Source organism: Megalobrama amblycephala, linkage group LG14, assembly GCF_018812025.1.
Source record: "Megalobrama amblycephala isolate DHTTF-2021 linkage group LG14, ASM1881202v1, whole genome shotgun sequence".
NCBI lineage: Eukaryota > Metazoa > Chordata > Actinopteri > Cypriniformes > Xenocyprididae > Megalobrama > Megalobrama amblycephala.
In genome coordinates this window covers 11158431-11177694 of record NC_063057.1, presented here as the reverse complement: position 1 = coordinate 11177694, position 19264 = coordinate 11158431, and the positions used below count along the sequence as shown (strand labels likewise).

General features: G+C 38.2%; 1 long non-coding RNA gene across 1 annotated transcript; it reads left to right on the top strand.

The window, feature by feature from the left end:
• Positions 1-10648: 10648 nt before the first annotated feature.
• On the top strand, positions 10649-13606 carry LOC125246125. Its single transcript, XR_007179733.1, has 2 exons — positions 10649-10746; positions 11362-13606. It is a non-coding gene; the product is annotated as an uncharacterized LOC125246125 (long non-coding RNA).
• Positions 13607-19264: the final 5658 nt, after the last annotated feature.

Sequence of the window (19264 nt, the reverse complement as noted above, 5' to 3'; positions counted from 1 at the left end):
CAACATTCAACATGAAATCCATGGTAGCACAAGTGGCTAAACGCATGTTTTTTGTTGGTGAGGTTACGCTGGAGACATGGGTTCAAATCTCACCTCAGTATGTTGTTGCACTACTGCTTACATTAAATTGATATCAATTGATGTTATTTTCAACAAAGTGCCCCGAACACCAACCTTAAGCATGAAAGCCATGGTGGCACAAGTGGTTAAACGCATGTTTTTTGTTGGTGAGGTTGCGCTGGAGATATGGGTTCAAATCTCACCTCAGCATGTTGTTGCACTACTGCTTACATTAAATTGATATCAATTGATGTTATATTTAACAAAGTGCCCCAAACACCAACATTCAACATGAAATCCATGGTAGCTCAAGTGGCTAAACGCATGTTTTTTGTTGGTGAGGTTGCGCTGGAGACATGGGTTCAAATCTCACCTCAGCATGTTGTTGCACTACTGCTTACATTAAATTGATATCAATTGATGTTATATTTAACAAAGTGCCCCAAACACCAACATTCAACATGAAATCCATGGTAGCTCAAGTGGTTAAACGCATGTTTTTTGTTGGTGAGGTTGCGCTGGAGACATGGGTTCAAATCTCACCTCAGCATGTTGTTGCACTACTGCTTACATTAAATTGATATCAATTGATGTTATTTTCAACAAAGTGCCCCGAACACCAACCTTAAGCATGAAAGCCACGGTGGCACAAGTGGTTAAATGCACGTTTTTGTTGGTGAGGTTGCGCTGGAGACATGGGTTCAAATCTCACCTCAGCATGTTGTTGCACTACTGCTTACATTAAATTGATATCAATTGATGTTATTTTCAACAAAATGTCCCAAACACCAACCTTAAGCATGAAAGCCACGGTGGCACAAGTGGTTAAACGCATGGTTTTTGTTGGTGAGGTTGCGCTGGAGACACGGGTTCAAATCCTACCTCAGCATGTTGTTGCACTAATGCTTACATTAAATTGATATCAATTGATGTTATTTTCAACAAAGTGCCCCGAACACCAACCTTAAGCATGAAAGCCACGGTGGCACAAGTGGTTAAACACACGTTTTTGTTGATGAGGTTGCGCTGGAGATATAGGTTCAAATCTCACCTCAGCATGTTGTTGCACTACTGCTTACATTAAATTGATATCAATTGATGTTATATTCAACAAAGTGCTACGAACACCAACCTTAAGCATGAAAGCCACGGTGGCACAAGTGGTTAAACACACGTTTTTGTTGATGAGGTTGCGCTGGAGATATGGGTTCAAATCTCACCTCAGCATGTTGTTGCACTACTGCTTACATTAAATTGATATCAATTGATGTTATATTCAACAAAGTGCTACGAACACCAACCTTAAGAATGAAAGCCACGGTGGCACAAGTGGTTAAACACATGGTTTTTGTTGGTGAGGTTGCGCTGGAGACATGGGTTCAAATCTCACCTCAGCATGTTGTTGCACTACTGCTTACATTAAATTGATATCAATTGATGTTATTTTCAACAAAATGTCCCAAACACCAACTTTAAACATGAAAGCCACGGTGGCACAAGTGGTTAAACGCATGGTTTTTGTTGGTGAGGTTGCGCTGGAGACACGGGTTCAAATCCTGCCTCAGCATGTTGTTGCACTACTGCTTACATTAAATTGATATCAATTGATGTTATTTTCAACAAAATGTCCCAAACACCAACCTTAAGCATGAAAGCCACGGTGGCACAAGTGGTTAAACGCATGGTTTTTGTTGGTGAGGTTGCGCTGGAGACATGGGTTCAAATCTCACCTCAGCATGTTGTTGCACTACTGCTTACATTAAATTGATATCAATTGATGTTATTTTCAACAAAATGTCCCAAACACCAACCTTAAGCATGAAAGCCACGGTGGCACAAGTGGTCAAACGCATGTTTTTTGTTGGTGAGGTTGCGCTGGAGACATGGGTTCAAATCTCACCTCAGCATGTTGTTGCACTACTGCTTACATTAAATTGATATCAATTGATGTTATTTTCAACAAAATGTCCCAAACACCAACCTTAAGCATGAAAGCCACGGTGGCACAAGTGGTTAAACGCATGGTTTTTGTTGGTGAGGTTGCGCTGGAGACATGGGTTCAAATCCTGCCTCAGCATGTTGTTGCACTACTGCTTACATTAAATTGATATCAATTGATGTTATTTTCAACAAAATGTCCCAAACACCAACCTTAAGCATGAAAGCCACGGTGGCACAAGTGGTTAAACGCATGATTTTTGTTGGTGAGGTTGCGCTGGAGACATGGGTTCAAATCTCACCTCAGCATGTTGTTGCACTACTGCTTACATTAAATTGATATCAATTGATGTTATTTTCAACAAAATGTCCCAAACACCAACCTTAAGCATGAAAGTCACGGTGGCACAAGTGGTTAAAAGCATGATTTTTGTTGGTGAGGTTGCGCTGGAGACATGGGTTCAAATCTCACCTCAGCATGTTGTTGCACTACTGCTTACATTAAATTGATATCAATTGATGTTATTTTCAACAAAATGTCCCAAACACCAACTTAAACATGAAAGCCACGGTGGCACAAGTGGTTAAACGCATGGTTTTTGTTGGTGAGGTTGCGCTGGAGACATGGGTTCAAATCCTGCCTCAGCATGTTGTTGCACTACTGCTTACATTAAATTGATATCAATTGATGTTATTTTCAACAAAATGTCCCAAACACCAACCTTAAGCATGAAAGCCACGGTGGCACAAGTGGTTAAACGCATGGTTTTTGTTGGTGAGGTTGCGCTGGAGACATGGGTTCAAATCTCACCTCAGCATGTTGTTGCACTACTGCTTACATTAAATTGATATCAATTGATGTTATTTTCAACAAAATGTCCCAAACACCAACCTTAAGCATGAAAGCCACGGTGGCACAAGTGGTTAAACGCATGTTTTTGTTGGTGAGGTTGCGCTGGAGACATGGGTTCAAATCTCACCTCAGCATGTTGTTGCACTACTGCTTACATTAAATTGATATCAATTGATGTTATTTTCAACAAAATGTCCCAAACACCAACTTTAAACATGAAAGCCACGGTGGCACAAGTGGTTAAACGCATGGTTTTTGTTGGTGAGGTTGCGCTGGAGACACGGGTTCAAATCCTGCCTCAGCATGTTGTTGCACTACTGCTTACATTAAATTGATATCAATTGATGTTATTTTCAACAAAATGTCCCAAACACCAACCTTAAGCATGAAAGCCACGGTGGCACAAGTGGTTAAACGCATGGTTTTTGTTGGTGAGGTTGCGCTGGAGACATGGGTTCAAATCCTACCTCAGCATGTTGTTGCACTACTGCTTACATTAAATTGATATCAATTGATGTTATTTTCAACAAAATGTCCCAAACACCAACCTTAAGCATGAAAGCCACGGTGGCACAAGTGGTTAAACGCATGATTTTTGTTGGTGAGGTTGCGCTGGAGACATGGGTTCAAATCTCACCTCAGCATGTTGTTGCACTACTGCTTACATTAAATTGATATCAATTGATGTTATTTTCAACAAAATGTCCCAAACACCAACCTTAAGCATGAAAGCCACGGTGGCACAAGTGGTTAAACGCATGTTTTTGTTGGTGAGGTTGCGCTGGAGACATGGGTTCAAATCTCACCTCAGCATGTTGTTGCACTACTGCTTACATTAAATTGATATCAATTGATGTTATTTTCAACAAAATGTCCCAAACACCAACCTTAAGCATGAAAGCCACGGTGGCACAAGTGGTTAAACGCATGATTTTTGTTGGTGAGGTTGCGCTGGAGACATGGGTTCAAATCTCACCTCAGCATGTTGTTGCACTACTGCTTACATTAAATTGATATCAATTGATGTTATTTTCAACAAAATGTCCCAAACACCAACTTTAAGCATGAAAGCCACGGTGGCACAAGTGGTTAAACGCATGGTTTTTGTTGGTGAGGTTGCGCTGGAGACACGGGTTCAAATCCTGCCTCAGCATGTTGTTGCACTACTGCTTACATTAAATTGATATCAATTGATGTTATTTTCAACAAAATGTCCCAAACACCAACCTTAAGCATGAAAGCCACGGTGGCACAAGTGGTTAAACGCATGGTTTTTGTTGGTGAGGTTGCGCTGGAGACATGGGTTCAAATCTCACCTCAGCATGTTGTTGCACTACTGCTTACATTAAATTGATATCAATTGATGTTATTTTCAACAAAATGTCCCAAACACCAACCTTAAGCATGAAAGCCACGGTGGCACAAGTGGTTAAACGCATGTTTTTGTTGGTGAGGTTGCGCTGGAGACATGGGTTCAAATCTCACCTCAGCATGTTGTTGCACTACTGCTTACATTAAATTGATATCAATTGATGTTATTTTCAACAAAATGTCCCAAACACCAACCTTAAGCATGAAAGCCACGGTGGCACAAGTGGTTAAACGCATGGTTTTTGTTGGTGAGGTTGCGCTGGAGACATGGGTTCAAATCCTCCTCAGCATGTTGTTGCACTACTGCTTACATTAAATTGATATCAATTGATGTTATTTTCAACAAAATGTCCCAAACACCAACCTTAAGCATGAAAGCCACGGTGGCACAAGTGGTTAAACGCATGTTTTTGTTGGTGAGGTTGCGCTGGAGACATGGGTTCAAATCTCACCTCAGCATGTTGTTGCACTACTGCTTACATTAAATTGATATCAATTGATGTTATTTTCAACAAAGTGCCCAAACACCAACCTTAAGCATGAAAGCCACGGTGGCACAAGTGGTTAAACGCATGTTTTTGTTGGTGAGGTTGCGCTGGAGACATGGGTTCAAATCTCACCTCAGCATGTTGTTGCACTACTGCTTACATTAAATTGATATCAATTGATGTTATTTTCAACAAAGTGCCCAAACACCAACCTTAAGCATGAAAGCCACGGTGGCACAAGTGGTTAAACGCATGTTTTTGTTGGTGAGGTTGCGCTGGAGACATGGGTTCAAATCTCACCTCAGCATGTTGTTGCACTACTGCTTACATTAAATTGATATCAATTGATGTTATTTTCAACAAAATGTCCCAAACACCAACCTTAAGCATGAAAGCCACGGTGGCACAAGTGGTTAAACGCATGTTTTTGTTGGTGAGGTTGCGCTGGAGACATGGGTTCAAATCTCACCTCAGCATGTTGTTGCACTACTGCTTACATTAAATTGATATCAATTGATGTTATTTTCAACAAAATGTCCCAAACACCAACCTTAAACATGAAAGCCACGGTGGCACAAGTGGTTAAACGCATGGTTTTTGTTGGTGAGGTTGCGCTGGAGACACGGGTTCAAATCCTGCCTCAGCATGTTGTTGCACTACTGCTTACATTAAATTGATATCAATTGATGTTATTTTCAACAAAATGTCCCAAACACCAACCTTAAGCATGAAAGCCACGGTGGCACAAGTGGTTAAACGCATGGTTTTTGTTGGTGAGGTTGCGCTGGAGACATGGGTTCAAATCCTACCTCAGCATGTTGTTGCACTACTGCTTACATTAAATTGATATCAATTGATGTTATTTTCAACAAAATGTCCCAAACACCAACCTTAAGCATGAAAGCCACGGTGGCACAAGTGGTTAAACGCATGATTTTTGTTGGTGAGGTTGCGCTGGAGACATGGGTTCAAATCTCACCTCAGCATGTTGTTGCACTACTGCTTACATTAAATTGATATCAATTGATGTTATTTTCAACAAAATGTCCCAAACACCAACCTTAAGCATGAAAGCCACGGTGGCACAAGTGGTTAAACGCATGATTTTTGTTGGTGAGGTTGCGCTGGAGACATGGGTTCAAATCTCACCTCAGCATGTTGTTGCACTACTGCTTACATTAAATTGATATCAATTGATGTTATTTTCAACAAAATGTCCCAAACACCAACCTTAAGCATGAAAGCCACGGTGGCACAAGTGGTTAAACGCATGATTTTTGTTGGTGAGGTTGCGCTGGAGACATGGGTTCAAATCTCACCTCAGCATGTTGTTGCACTACTGCTTACATTAAATTGATATCAATTGATGTTATTTTCAACAAAATGTCCCAAACACCAACTTTAAGCATGAAAGCCACGGTGGCACAAGTGGTTAAACGCATGGTTTTTGTTGGTGAGGTTGCGCTGGAGACATGGGTTCAAATCCTCCTCAGCATGTTGTTGCACTACTGCTTACATTAAATTGATATCAATTGATGTTATTTTCAACAAAATGTCCCAAACACCAACCTTAAGCATGAAAGCCACGGTGGCACAAGTGGTTAAACGCATGGTTTTTGTTGGTGAGGTTGCGCTGGAGACATGGGTTCAAATCTCACCTCAGCATGTTGTTGCACTACTGCTTACATTAAATTGATATCAATTGATGTTATTTTCAACAAAATGTCCCAAACACCAACCTTAAGCATGAAAGCCACGGTGGCACAAGTGGTTAAACGCATGTTTTTTGTTGGTGAGGTTGCGCTGGAGACATGGGTTCAAATCTCACCTCAGCATGTTGTTGCACTACTGCTTACATTAAATTGATATCAATTGATGTTATTTTCAACAAAATGTCCCAAACACCAACCTTAAGCATGAAAGCCACGGTGGCACAAGTGGTTAAACGCATGGTTTTTGTTGGTGAGGTTGCGCTGGAGACATGGGTTCAAATCCTGCCTCAGCATGTTGTTGCACTACTGCTTACATTAAATTGATATCAATTGATGTTATTTTCAACAAAATGTCCCAAACACCAACCTTAAGCATGAAAGCCACGGTGGCACAAGTGGTTAAACGCATGTTTTTGTTGGTGAGGTTGCGCTGGAGACATGGGTTCAAATCTCACCTCAGCATGTTGTTGCACTACTGCTTACATTAAATTGATATCAATTGATGTTATTTTCAACAAAGTGCCCTGAACACCAACCTTAAGCATGAAAGCCATGGTGGCACAAGTGGTTAAACGCATGTTTTTGTTGGTGAGGTTGCGCTGGAGACATGGGTTCAAATCTCACCTCAGCATGTTGTTGCACTACTGCTTACATTAAATTGATATCAATTGATGTTATTTTCAACAAAATGTCCCAAACACCAACCTTAAGCATGAAAGCCACGGTGGCACAAGTGGTTAAACGCATGTTTTTTGTTGGTGAGGTTGCGCTGGAGACATGGGTTCAAATCTCACCTCAGCATGTTGTTGCACTACTGCTTACATTAAATTGATATCAATTGATGTTATTTTCAACAAAATGTCCCAAACACCAACTTTAAACATGAAAGCCACGGTGGCACAAGTGGTTAAACGCATGGTTTTTGTTGGTGAGGTTGCGCTGGAGACACGGGTTCAAATCCTGCCTCAGCATGTTGTTGCACTACTGCTTACATTAAATTGATATCAATTGATGTTATTTTCAACAAAATGTCCCAAACACCAACCTTAAGCATGAAAGCCACGGTGGCACAAGTGGTTAAACGCATGGTTTTTGTTGGTGAGGTTGCGCTGGAGACACGGGTTCAAATCCTACCTCAGCATGTTGTTGCACTACTGCTTACATTAAATTGATATCAATTGATGTTATTTTCAACAAAATGTCCCAAACACCAACCTTAAGCATGAAAGCCACGGTGGCACAAGTGGTTAAACGCATGATTTTTGTTGGTGAGGTTGCGCTGGAGACATGGGTTCAAATCTCACCTCAGCATGTTGTTGCACTACTGCTTACATTAAATTGATATCAATTGATGTTATTTTCAACAAAATGTCCCAAACACCAACCTTAAGCATGAAAGCCACGGTGGCACAAGTGGTTAAACGCATGATTTTTGTTGGTGAGGTTGCGCTGGAGACATGGGTTCAAATCTCACCTCAGCATGTTGTTGCACTACTGCTTACATTAAATTGATATCAATTGATGTTATTTTCAACAAAATGTCCCAAACACCAACCTTAAGCATGAAAGCCACGGTGGCACAAGTGGTTAAACGCATGATTTTTGTTGGTGAGGTTGCGCTGGAGACATGGGTTCAAATCTCACCTCAGCATGTTGTTGCACTACTGCTTACATTAAATTGATATCAATTGATGTTATTTTCAACAAAATGTCCCAAACACCAACTTTAAACATGAAAGCCACGGTGGCACAAGTGGTTAAACGCATGGTTTTTGTTGGTGAGGTTGCGCTGGAGACACGGGTTCAAATCCTGCCTCAGCATGTTGTTGCACTACTGCTTACATTAAATTGATATCAATTGATGTTATTTTCAACAAAATGTCCCAAACACCAACCTTAAGCATGAAAGCCACGGTGGCACAAGTGGTTAAACGCATGGTTTTTGTTGGTGAGGTTGCGCTGGAGACATGGGTTCAAATCTCACCTCAGCATGTTGTTGCACTACTGCTTACATTAAATTGATATCAATTGATGTTATTTTCAACAAAATGTCCCAAACACCAACCTTAAGCATGAAAGCCACGGTGGCACAAGTGGTTAAACGCATGTTTTTTGTTGGTGAGGTTGCGCTGGAGACATGGGTTCAAATCTCACCTCAGCATGTTGTTGCACTACTGCTTACATTAAATTGATATCAATTGATGTTATTTTCAACAAAATGTCCCAAACACCAACCTTAAGCATGAAAGCCACGGTGGCACAAGTGGTTAAACGCATGGTTTTTGTTGGTGAGGTTACGCTGGAGACACGGGTTCAAATCCTGCCTCAGCATGTTGTTGCACTACTGCTTACATTAAATTGATATCAATTGATGTTATTTTCAACAAAATGTCCCAAACACCAACCTTAAGCATGAAAGCCACGGTGGCACAAGTGGTTAAACGCATGTTTTTGTTGGTGAGGTTGCGCTGGAGACATGGGTTCAAATCTCACCTCAGCATGTTGTTGCACTACTGCTTACATTAAATTGATATCAATTGATGTTATTTTCAACAAAGTGCCCTGAACACCAACCTTAAGCATGAAAGCCATGGTGGCACAAGTGGTTAAACGCACGTTTTTGTTGATGAGGTTGCGCTGGAGACATGGGTTCAAATCTCACCTCAGCATGTTGTTGCACTACTGCTTACATTAAATTGATATCAATTGATGTTATTTTCAACAAAGTGCCCTGAACACCAACCTTAAGCATGAAAGCCATGGTGGCACAAGTGGTTAAACGCACGTTTTTGTTGATGAGGTTGCGCTGGAGATATGGGTTCAAATCTCACCTCAGCATGTTGTTGCACTACTGCTTACATTAAATTGATATCAATTGATGTTATTTTCAACAAAATGTCCCAAACACCAACCTTAAGCATGAAAGCCACGGTGGCACAAGTGGTTAAACGCATGTTTTTGTTGGTGAGGTTGCGCTGGAGACATGGGTTCAAATCTCACCTCAGCATGTTGTTGCACTACTGCTTACATTAAATTGATATCAATTGATGTTATTTTCAACAAAGTGCCCTGAACACCAACTTTAAGCATGAAAGCCACGGTGGCACAAGTGGCTAAACATGTTTTCTGTTGGTGAGGTTGCGCTGGAGACATGGGTTCAAATCCCAGCTCAGCATGTTGGGATGATGCATTGTTCTAGTTTATTGTAAAATCACAAGGCACATACAGGTGAAATATAAGTTCCTTCACATGTCTCAACAAGAGATCTGTGGCTCACAGGTTAAGAGCACTGCCTCATGGTTCAGAGGTTGCTGGTTCGATCCCAGCCAGATCTCTGCGATACGAGTGAATGGCGTGCGTGTGAAGGGGTGGGGATGAGTCGGGTACCCCCCCCCGAACCCCAACACGATGTCCAACAGGGGTTATGCTTTTTGATACAATGAAAAAAATTTAGCTGTATAAAAATTTTGGGCCACCGTCCCTTCCCCACCTATTTAGGTTACCATTATTTGCTTTTTAGAGGAGTGACCCTCCAAAAAGAAAATGATGGTAACCTACATGTTCAGCGCCAAACAACACACATTCACACGTAGGAAGTCTTACCTGTCCAAGAGCAGATGTCCATCATTACAGTGAATGTCTGTCCACACGTCCCAGAGCTCTGCTTCTGATGACTGTACGCTCCAAACATCTCCCTTAACCTGTAGAGGATACACATAAATAAACATAAACATTACTGCTACGGATGCACCGATAGGATTTTTTGGGGCCAATTATTGGCTGATTCCGATATTTGTCACTTGCTCTCTTATTTGAAATTTTGTCATCAAAATAGATAGTATTTTGATCATGTTTTAAATCAGCAATGTTTAAAAACACCTACATTAAATTATACTAGCAGGTTTATTTGCTGCATCACCAAATAATTCTAATTAACATGGATTGGATCCATTTAACATTCATAACACATAAAGTAAACAGTGCTTTTTAGGTAGGTTTAACAGTTTTCAGGTACAGAAATAAAGTAAACAAATGTAAAATAACACTACATATTCTTCACTGTATAAATTAAATACATATTAATCCTTCCTTATTGTAACAGACTTTATTATGATTAATCTTCTAATTTGTTTTTGTATACATTTTAATAATTTTTGTAAGTTTAAATATGTGTAAGACCTCCTTTACTAAGGCGGGACTCTTATTTTGACAGGTGTCCTAGTCTACAGAGTGAAACAGGTAATGGAGAGCACGCAGTTCTTAAGAGATATTTTGCAGATTTAAAGTTTGCCAGTTTATTATGCACCAACCGAAAAGGCATAAGGTCTGTGAATATTTGTTAACTGTTAGTTGTAGTAAGTGTTTTGTGTAATTCGCTGTATGTTGATGATAATGCAATGGAGAGAGAGAGAGTTTAATGTGCCGTGTTTTGTTTAGCTCTTGTGGTGTAGTAAAAACAAACGCAATAAACTTAAAACATCACCAAACCACAACAAAATGAACGTTTTGTGGGTTTTAGTTCATGTTCGTTCACTTTATAGTCCGCGTAAAGTGTTATTAAGATAATGCAAAAGAAAAACATTTTACCTGTAACGTTAGTTATTTACAGATGAGTCGCGTGACATCTTTGCTTCCTGAACTTTATCGCAGCGTGTGTCGGATTTGTTTGTTTATGAGCTGAAATATGTTGTTGAGTGACATTAATACACTATCACTGAGCTATCATCTGCAGTTTATGTAGTTTAAACGGTCTAAAAGACCCTCTTTTTGATAAATAATTGAAAGGTAAGTGACAAACAGATGATCCCTCTTGTGGTCAATGAGTGTATCAACATTATTAATTGAAACGACAAACCGGAGATGGCGGCCAGTATAGTCGTAGGTGAGACTGAAACGTACATTTCATTATCTTTTCCGACAAATCTATGATTTTTGTCAGGGTCTTGACCAGCAGAGCAACATGGATCTACCAGTTTCAGAAAATGAACCAGATCAGCTCTCAACTGATGGGGGTAAAACTGATGAAATGTTGAAATCAAAGGCACGTGCTCAAAGTGTAAATACGTAAATTACGGGTCGAGTTTTTTATTATGTTTTAAGTAGCTGTTTGTTTGTCTTTAGTTATTTAAAATGATATGCATCACAGTTCACAGTTAAACAATGCTTTTGTGTTGTTGTGTTAGTTCAAGAAGGTTTAGGCAGTATTTATAATAAAGCATGATAGGGTATGTGAAACAGGGCAGATCAAGACAAATCATCTTTTTTTTTTTAAGAAAATGACTAAATCTATAAACCAATGACTGATTTTACGACTAAAAATTACTGACGAAATTTTCTAAAAGTGGCTATTTACTGATTGATTAACCAGATATGATCAGATCAGTGTGTCGGCTCCCCTTGTGTACAATAAGTGTATAATATATGAAAACAGCAGAAGGACATGGGATTTATACACCTGCAAATGGTAAAATGGTTTCACGTCTTGGAATAGAGAATGAATTTCAGTGGGAATGTACCTAAATTGGCCCTCTAAGGATAGAAATATATTGTTTTACTCACATTTTACTAACATCTGTACATTTACTCTACTCACAGTAGATATATATTATAGAATACATCAGTTAGTTCATAAGTTGATATTCAGTCCAACAGCGTAGGGACTGTTTACTGTTTGTATCACTCCGTGCGTCTACATGACAGTAGGTGGCGATTCATTCAGTAACCGACTCAAGAATCATTCATTCAACTGATTTGTTCAAAACACTGATTCGTTTAGGAGCAAAACGCCATTGCAGGTAGAGAATGTGGGTCTATTAGCAGAAAATCAGATCAGATTGGCAAATTTCCTAATTAGTTTAGAGGCCAATCGTGTGACATTAAAAAAATAAGATGATTTTAGACAGCATTTAAACAGTAAACAACCTGCAATTTGAATTTCTGTGACAAGTAATATGAAATGCAAACAGGTCATGACATAAATTACTTGTCCTACAATACATAGGGCTGAATATGGCATTTCTGGGATAAAGCACTTTCAAATCAATGCAACGTTGTAAATAACCTCTTGATTTTTTTCTTATTAGATGACTTCTGTTGGAATGGATCTACAGTGATGACTGTTTGTAGTGCTCAACTCCAGTCCTGGGGACTCACAGTGCTGCACATTTTGTTTCTCTCTCTTATTTGATAGACCTAGTATCTGAAACGTATTCAATCATTCATCATGTTCTGGAACTTAAGTGGCCAGAAATCACAAGATGTCAAGAAAAAACTTTGCCATGCACGGTACATTAATTGCATATTACATCAAATTTGGTAGTTAAACTTAAAGTGTTGCACATTTAGTTGGTGCATTTACAAAAAAAGTATTTTAAAACTTAATTAGAAGCATCGCAATTACTAAAATGTGTTGTCTGTTACATAGGGACTACTGAACATACATTTAAAAGTGCAAAGTATTAATAATTTGTTAAGAAAGCTCTGTATATACTTGTAATTTTACACCACTATGATGTAAGTGTATTGAATGATCAAAAGTTCTACACACACTTGCGATCTTCACTCCCACTTCAACCAAATACAGGAAATACATGATTTAAGTAAATGCATCAAGCTTAATTTTTTGTATTGGGACCGGCCCTATTTTTGCATGTCACCTTCTGATGATGTCTGGCAGAACTCAAGTCACCTAAACTGAGGTGGTTATTTTGCCTAATAAGCATCTGCAAAAATAAGATGCTCTTACCGCTCACAGCTTAGAATGTGTCGGCGATTGGCCATGACCTCTTTAAACTCAGGATGTAGAAGAATGTCCTTTTCTGTCTGTTTGAGAACACAAAAAGTATTAGTATAGTTCTTAGTTTTAAATAATTAAGGTCTGACTGCAAACGATTCTGCATAAATGATAAAGTAAGACACAATGTGTCAACTTCATCTTTTACATAGTATTGATGGGAGGAATGGAGCTTTTCAAAACTCAATAAATTCAAATGAATCAATGATTTGCAAAATTATTCACTGTTTCAAAGAGAAATGCCACATGCTGATGACACCTACTGGTCAAAATGGTGTAAATGTAGCAAGAATGCAGTGCAAACATGTAATGACACCTATTACAAATCGATTGCAAATGTTGCAATTGTTATTATATGTAATGTACCATTAAATATGAAGTGTCTGTAAAATTTGTGTTGTTTTATTAATTTGTAGGGCTTGTTTTGTGTTTTTAAGAGGGCTTGGCTAATCAGGCCACTATCACTCTCTGTTTTTCATTTATACCAGCAACATCAGATACTAAGATCAGTTAAAATTATATTAGCTGCTGGTTCATGGGTTCACCAGGTCAATGCCACCTAGTGGTGAAACGGAAATGTTTCAAAACAGTATGATGTAACGAAGTTTGATTTTGCTGCAAATGCCAATTCGATTTGTACTCTGAACTACTGATTCCAGCAAAAGATTGGTAAAAGTTTCAAAGCTTCATGAAGCAGTGTTTCCATCATTACATATAAGTGCTGTAGGCTCACCTGTGTTAGTCTTGACCACACTCCCTTTCCCATCCGTGCTCTACTGTCCTATAAATAAAAACAAAAAAACATTTGCTCAAATACTGTTCAAACAATAAATTATTGAATATAATTAAACACAAATAATGTGCTAGAAATTATTAGGTGATTCATATTTATAAACCTGGGGGGGGGGATGCTAAAAAATTACAACATCTAAGAAATTTAGTGATCCATGTTTTTAAAAACAAAAATGCAAACATCAGCAGCTCAGGTGATAAAGAGATGTGCTTCCATCTAAGAGAATTCCACAATTGATTGTTAAATTTTTGTCATTATATCAAAGAGGCCAAAACAAAAGATATCAGTGTGAGAGGCACAGTGGTGCTAGTGGCTAAACACATGGCTTCTGCTGATAAACCTATGTTAAAGTCATGGATTCAAACCCCACCTCAACATGTTATCCATTGATGTTACATTCAACAAAGTGCTCCAAACACCAACAGTCAGTGTGAAAGCCACAGTGGCGCAAGTGGCTAAACACACGTTCTCTGCTGATGAGGTTGTGCTGGAGACGTGGGTTCGAACCTCACCCTGGAATGTTGTTGCACTACTGCTTTCATTAAATTGTTATAGATAGAGCATATATTCAACAAAGTGCTCCAAACACCAACAGTCAGTGTGAAAGCCACAGTGGCACAAGTGGCTAAACACATGTTCTCTGCTCATAAGGGTGTGCTGGAGACATGGGTTCAAACCCTGCTCAGGATGATGCTTTGTTCTTCTGTATTGTAGGACACATACAGGTGAAATATAAGTTCCCGCACATGTTCAGACATGAGATCTGTGGCTCACAGGTTAAGAGCGCTGCCTCACGGGTTCAGAGGTTGCTGGTTCGATCCCAGCCAGATCTCAGCGATATGAAGGAATGGTGCGAGCGATATGACGGAATGGTGCGGGCGATGTGAAGGAATGGTGCGAGTGAGAAGGCGCAGGAGATCAAGGGGTTCCCCCTAAGCTCCCGCACGATGTCCAGCAGGGGTTATACTTCTGCCTGGAAAAATTTTGATTAGGTGAGTAAAAAAAAAAAAAAAAAAAAAAAAAAAAAAAAAAAAAAAAAAAAAGGAAGAAAAAAGAAGTCTTACCCATCCACGAGCAGATCCATCATTACAGCGAATGTCAGTCCACACGTCCCTGAGTGCAATGGTCCAAACACATCTCTCATTCTGTAGGGCAAAGACATCATTATTATTATTTTTTTTTTTTAAGAAAATGACAGTCTAAATCTATAAACCAATGACTGATTTTACGATTAAATATTACTGACAAAATTTTCTAAAAGTGGCTATTTACTGATTGATTAAACAGACATGATCAGATCAGTGTGTTGGCTCCCCTTGTGGACAATAAGTGTATAATATATGAAAACAGCAGAAGGACATGGGATTTATACACCTGCAAATGGACATTATGCTATTTTGTATACCTAAATTATTTTAAAAGTTAGTCTAAAAAATGTTTAATAAATGTAAATTGACTACATAAATTAAATTCCTAAAGCTGTGCAGTGTCAGATTACAGAGTATATTATACTTCAGAAATATTGTATCAATAATAATATTTGTTTCAATATACTCTTCATCGTAATTTAGTTCTGATGATGCTTTTAAATTACTTTAACACATCTCCGCGATATGAGTGAATCGTATGTGCATGAAGGGGCGGGGGTGAGTCGAACCCTGGCACGATGTCCTGTTAATATGCTTCTTGATAACTATGAAAAAAATGTAGCCGTATAAAAATTTTGGCCGCCGTCCCTTCCCCACCTATTTAGGTTACCATAATTTGCTTTTTAAAGGAGTGATCCTCCAAAAGGTAAATGATGATAACCTACATGTTTAGCACCAAACAACACATTCACACGTTATAAGTCTTACCTGTCGATGAGAAGATGTCCATCATTACAGTGAATGTCTGTCCACACGTCCCAGAGCTCTGCTTCTGATGACTGTACACTCCAAACATCTCCCTTAACCTGTAGAGGATACACATAAATAAACACAAACATTACTACACATTGTATATCTAAAACATCAGAATTTAAAAGTTAGTCTATATAATAGTTAAATGTAATCAACTACATAAATTAAAGTCTTTAAAGCTGTACAGTGTAAAAAAATATATAATACATCATATATTATGAATCCTGTAACAATAGTATTTTTTTGGTTCATTTTTCGGTCTTACAGGCCACAGAACTATAAGAACTATGCATAGAAACAAACACATTCCATCCCATCCTTCAGTTGTGAGTGCTGACCAAACAAAACATGATGCATGATTTTTTTTTTTTTACATATTCAGTGTATATTATATACATTATTATATTTATTAAAATCACAACCTTACTTGTCCTATCCCTAAAACCTGACGTTAACATTATTGAACCTGCTGATCAGTTAAGGAGCCATATATATATATATATATATACAGCTATGGAAAAAATTAAGAGACCACTTAACATTGATTTCTGAACTTGGAGTGGTCTCTTAATTTTTTCCATAGCTGTATATATATATATATATATATATATATATATATATATATATATATATATGGCTCCTTAACTGATCAGCAGGTTCAATAATGTTAACGTCAGGTTTTAGGGATAGGACAAGTAAGGTTGTGATTTTAATAAATATAATAATGTATATAATATACACTGAATATGTAAAAAAAAAAAATCATGCATCATGTTTTGTTTGGTCAGCACTCACAACTGAAGGATGGGATGGAATGTGTTTGTTTCTATATATATATATATATATATATATACAGTTGTGCTCAAAAGTTTACATACCCCTTGCAGAATCTGCAAAATGTTAATTATTTTAACATAATAAGAGGGATCATGCAAAATGTGTGTTAAGGATTTCTCTGAAGCATGTTAGGGCAGTTTAACTTTCCAGGACAAACAAGAGACTCATGAACAACCATCACAAATCATAAAAACAGTCATGGATCGTCCAGGTAACCACACACAGTATTAAGAATCAAGGGTATGTACATTTTTGAATGGGTCATTTTTATAAATTCAGCTATTTTTTTACTATATGTAAACATCTTTTATGCAAAATATCTTATTCAGGACAGTGCTAAATAAAAAGCACTAGTGCATACTATCCACCCTATCTGCCTTAAATAGTACTGAAAATTACTAATGTCACATACTATCTAGGATGGATATGTATATATATATATATATATATATATATATATATATATATATATATATTTCACACATAGCCTACAGGAAATATATACACATACACATACACACACACACACACACACACACATACGTATATTACATATATATATATATATATATATATATATATATATATATATATATATACACACACATACATATAAATATTAGAATTTCTTAAAAAAAAAAAAAGGCTATGCGTTTTGCTGTACACATACACTACTGCTGGTAGTCTCGTCAAAATGAAATAGCCTTTACTTTGGGCTTAGGCCCCGTTTACACTAGTGCGTTTTCGTTTTAAAAGTTTAGCTACGTAAGTTTTGCTACGATTACGCCTGTCGAGAATTTCGAAAACGCTGCAGACCTCGTTTTAAGTTTGAAAACTTAAACTTAAACTATACTGAACCTTGCGTTTCAGTATAGACTGACCAAAACGGAGACTTTTGAAAACGACGGCGTGGCTGCCCACGTTCGCTTTGCGTATCCTTGAAGACCGTGTAAACAATAACAGGGGGACTGAACTGCAATCTTTGCTGGCTTTGTTGTAATTTTTAGCAAGCATTGTACAGTTAAACTCCGCACTTTAACTATACGGCTGCCTACATGTGCAAGAGACAACTGTTTACACTGGTACGCGCATGCCCAGTGTGCATGAACGGTCATGTGACATGCGTTTCCGGCCCAAGTCTCTGCGGAACAAAAGTGGGTATTTCTGAATTTGTGGGTGTTTTCAAAATGGTGGGTGTTTATAAATCATGCAATGAAAATGATCCCCTTCACCCGACCCCACCCTCTAAACCCTACCCACACTCTGATGTGGGCAAATCAGGTCACGCTCTCAAAAACGCCCCTCTGTTTATGGCCTCGCCCACTGATCTGTAAACTCCTATTACTGTCCTGCAGAGACCTGATAGTTTCTGAAACTCCGTGGACGATCGTTTTCATTTTAAAACAACGGGAAGTTATTTTTATTAAAAATTAACTAAAATTTTTGAATTAAAAAAAAAGATGTGCAAGAATAATTTCTAATAAACACTGCAATATTACAACACCACATCAAATTTCAATTACAGGCCTAGTAAAAACCTTTTAGTCACTTTATTTTCACTTTTACAAATACTTTTCATTTTTATTTTAATAAAACACCTCTCCGAGATTGATATGCGATGGCAGTGAGAAAAATGAGATTGGAAAATGGCTGATTTGGACTTGGTCGAATCGAACTTCGATTGATGTTGTGGTGAGTGAAGCTAGTGAAAACAGGATGGGCTATTTTTCACGTATTAATTTGCGAGCAGAAAAAAATAAACAACAGATTCACAACAGAAAAAAAGGAGAAAGAGCGCGTAGAGGTAGTAAATGATAGCGCATGCGCAAAGAAGATCAGCATGATTCAGATAATCCGGCAAAAAAACCCAACAAATTTATCTTAACATGAATTGAAAATTGTGACAGGCTTAACTGTTACCCTGTTATGTCATGTATTATCAGAACTCATATTAGCAGTGACCTTGATAAATTTGTAACTAATGGTCTTTTACCATGCTGTAAAAGAGGTCGTTTTACTTCAAAAATCATTATTAGACAAGCTGTCCCAAAAGCTATTTATTATTTTATCATTAGACTTGGAATCTTGGGGAGAGTTGGTCTTAGAGTCATTTAAACAATTTAAACGTGAATCATTTAATTAATTAATAAATAATAAATAGTCAAATTAGAAGGGCCCCAGACTAACTTTTTTTACTAGGAGCACCTTACTAAAAATTTTAGGAACACAAGGAGAAAATTTAGGGGCACACCATAAACTGACCTGCTGTGAAGTTATTCACATTTTCCCACTTTTTGACCATATTACTGACAAATGCCTTAGTAATAAATAGACTTAAAGGTTCTCTAAGCGATCCTGAGCGGAGCAACTTCCTGTTGACGTTCGAAGTGTTGTCAAACAAAACAGAGGCTAGCTAGACCCTCCCTCCGCCTCCTCCTCCCCTCCCATCCGTGCTTCCTGAAACAGTCATGAACGCGCATTTAAAATCATTCTTGTCGGTTATTGGCTGGAGCATGTT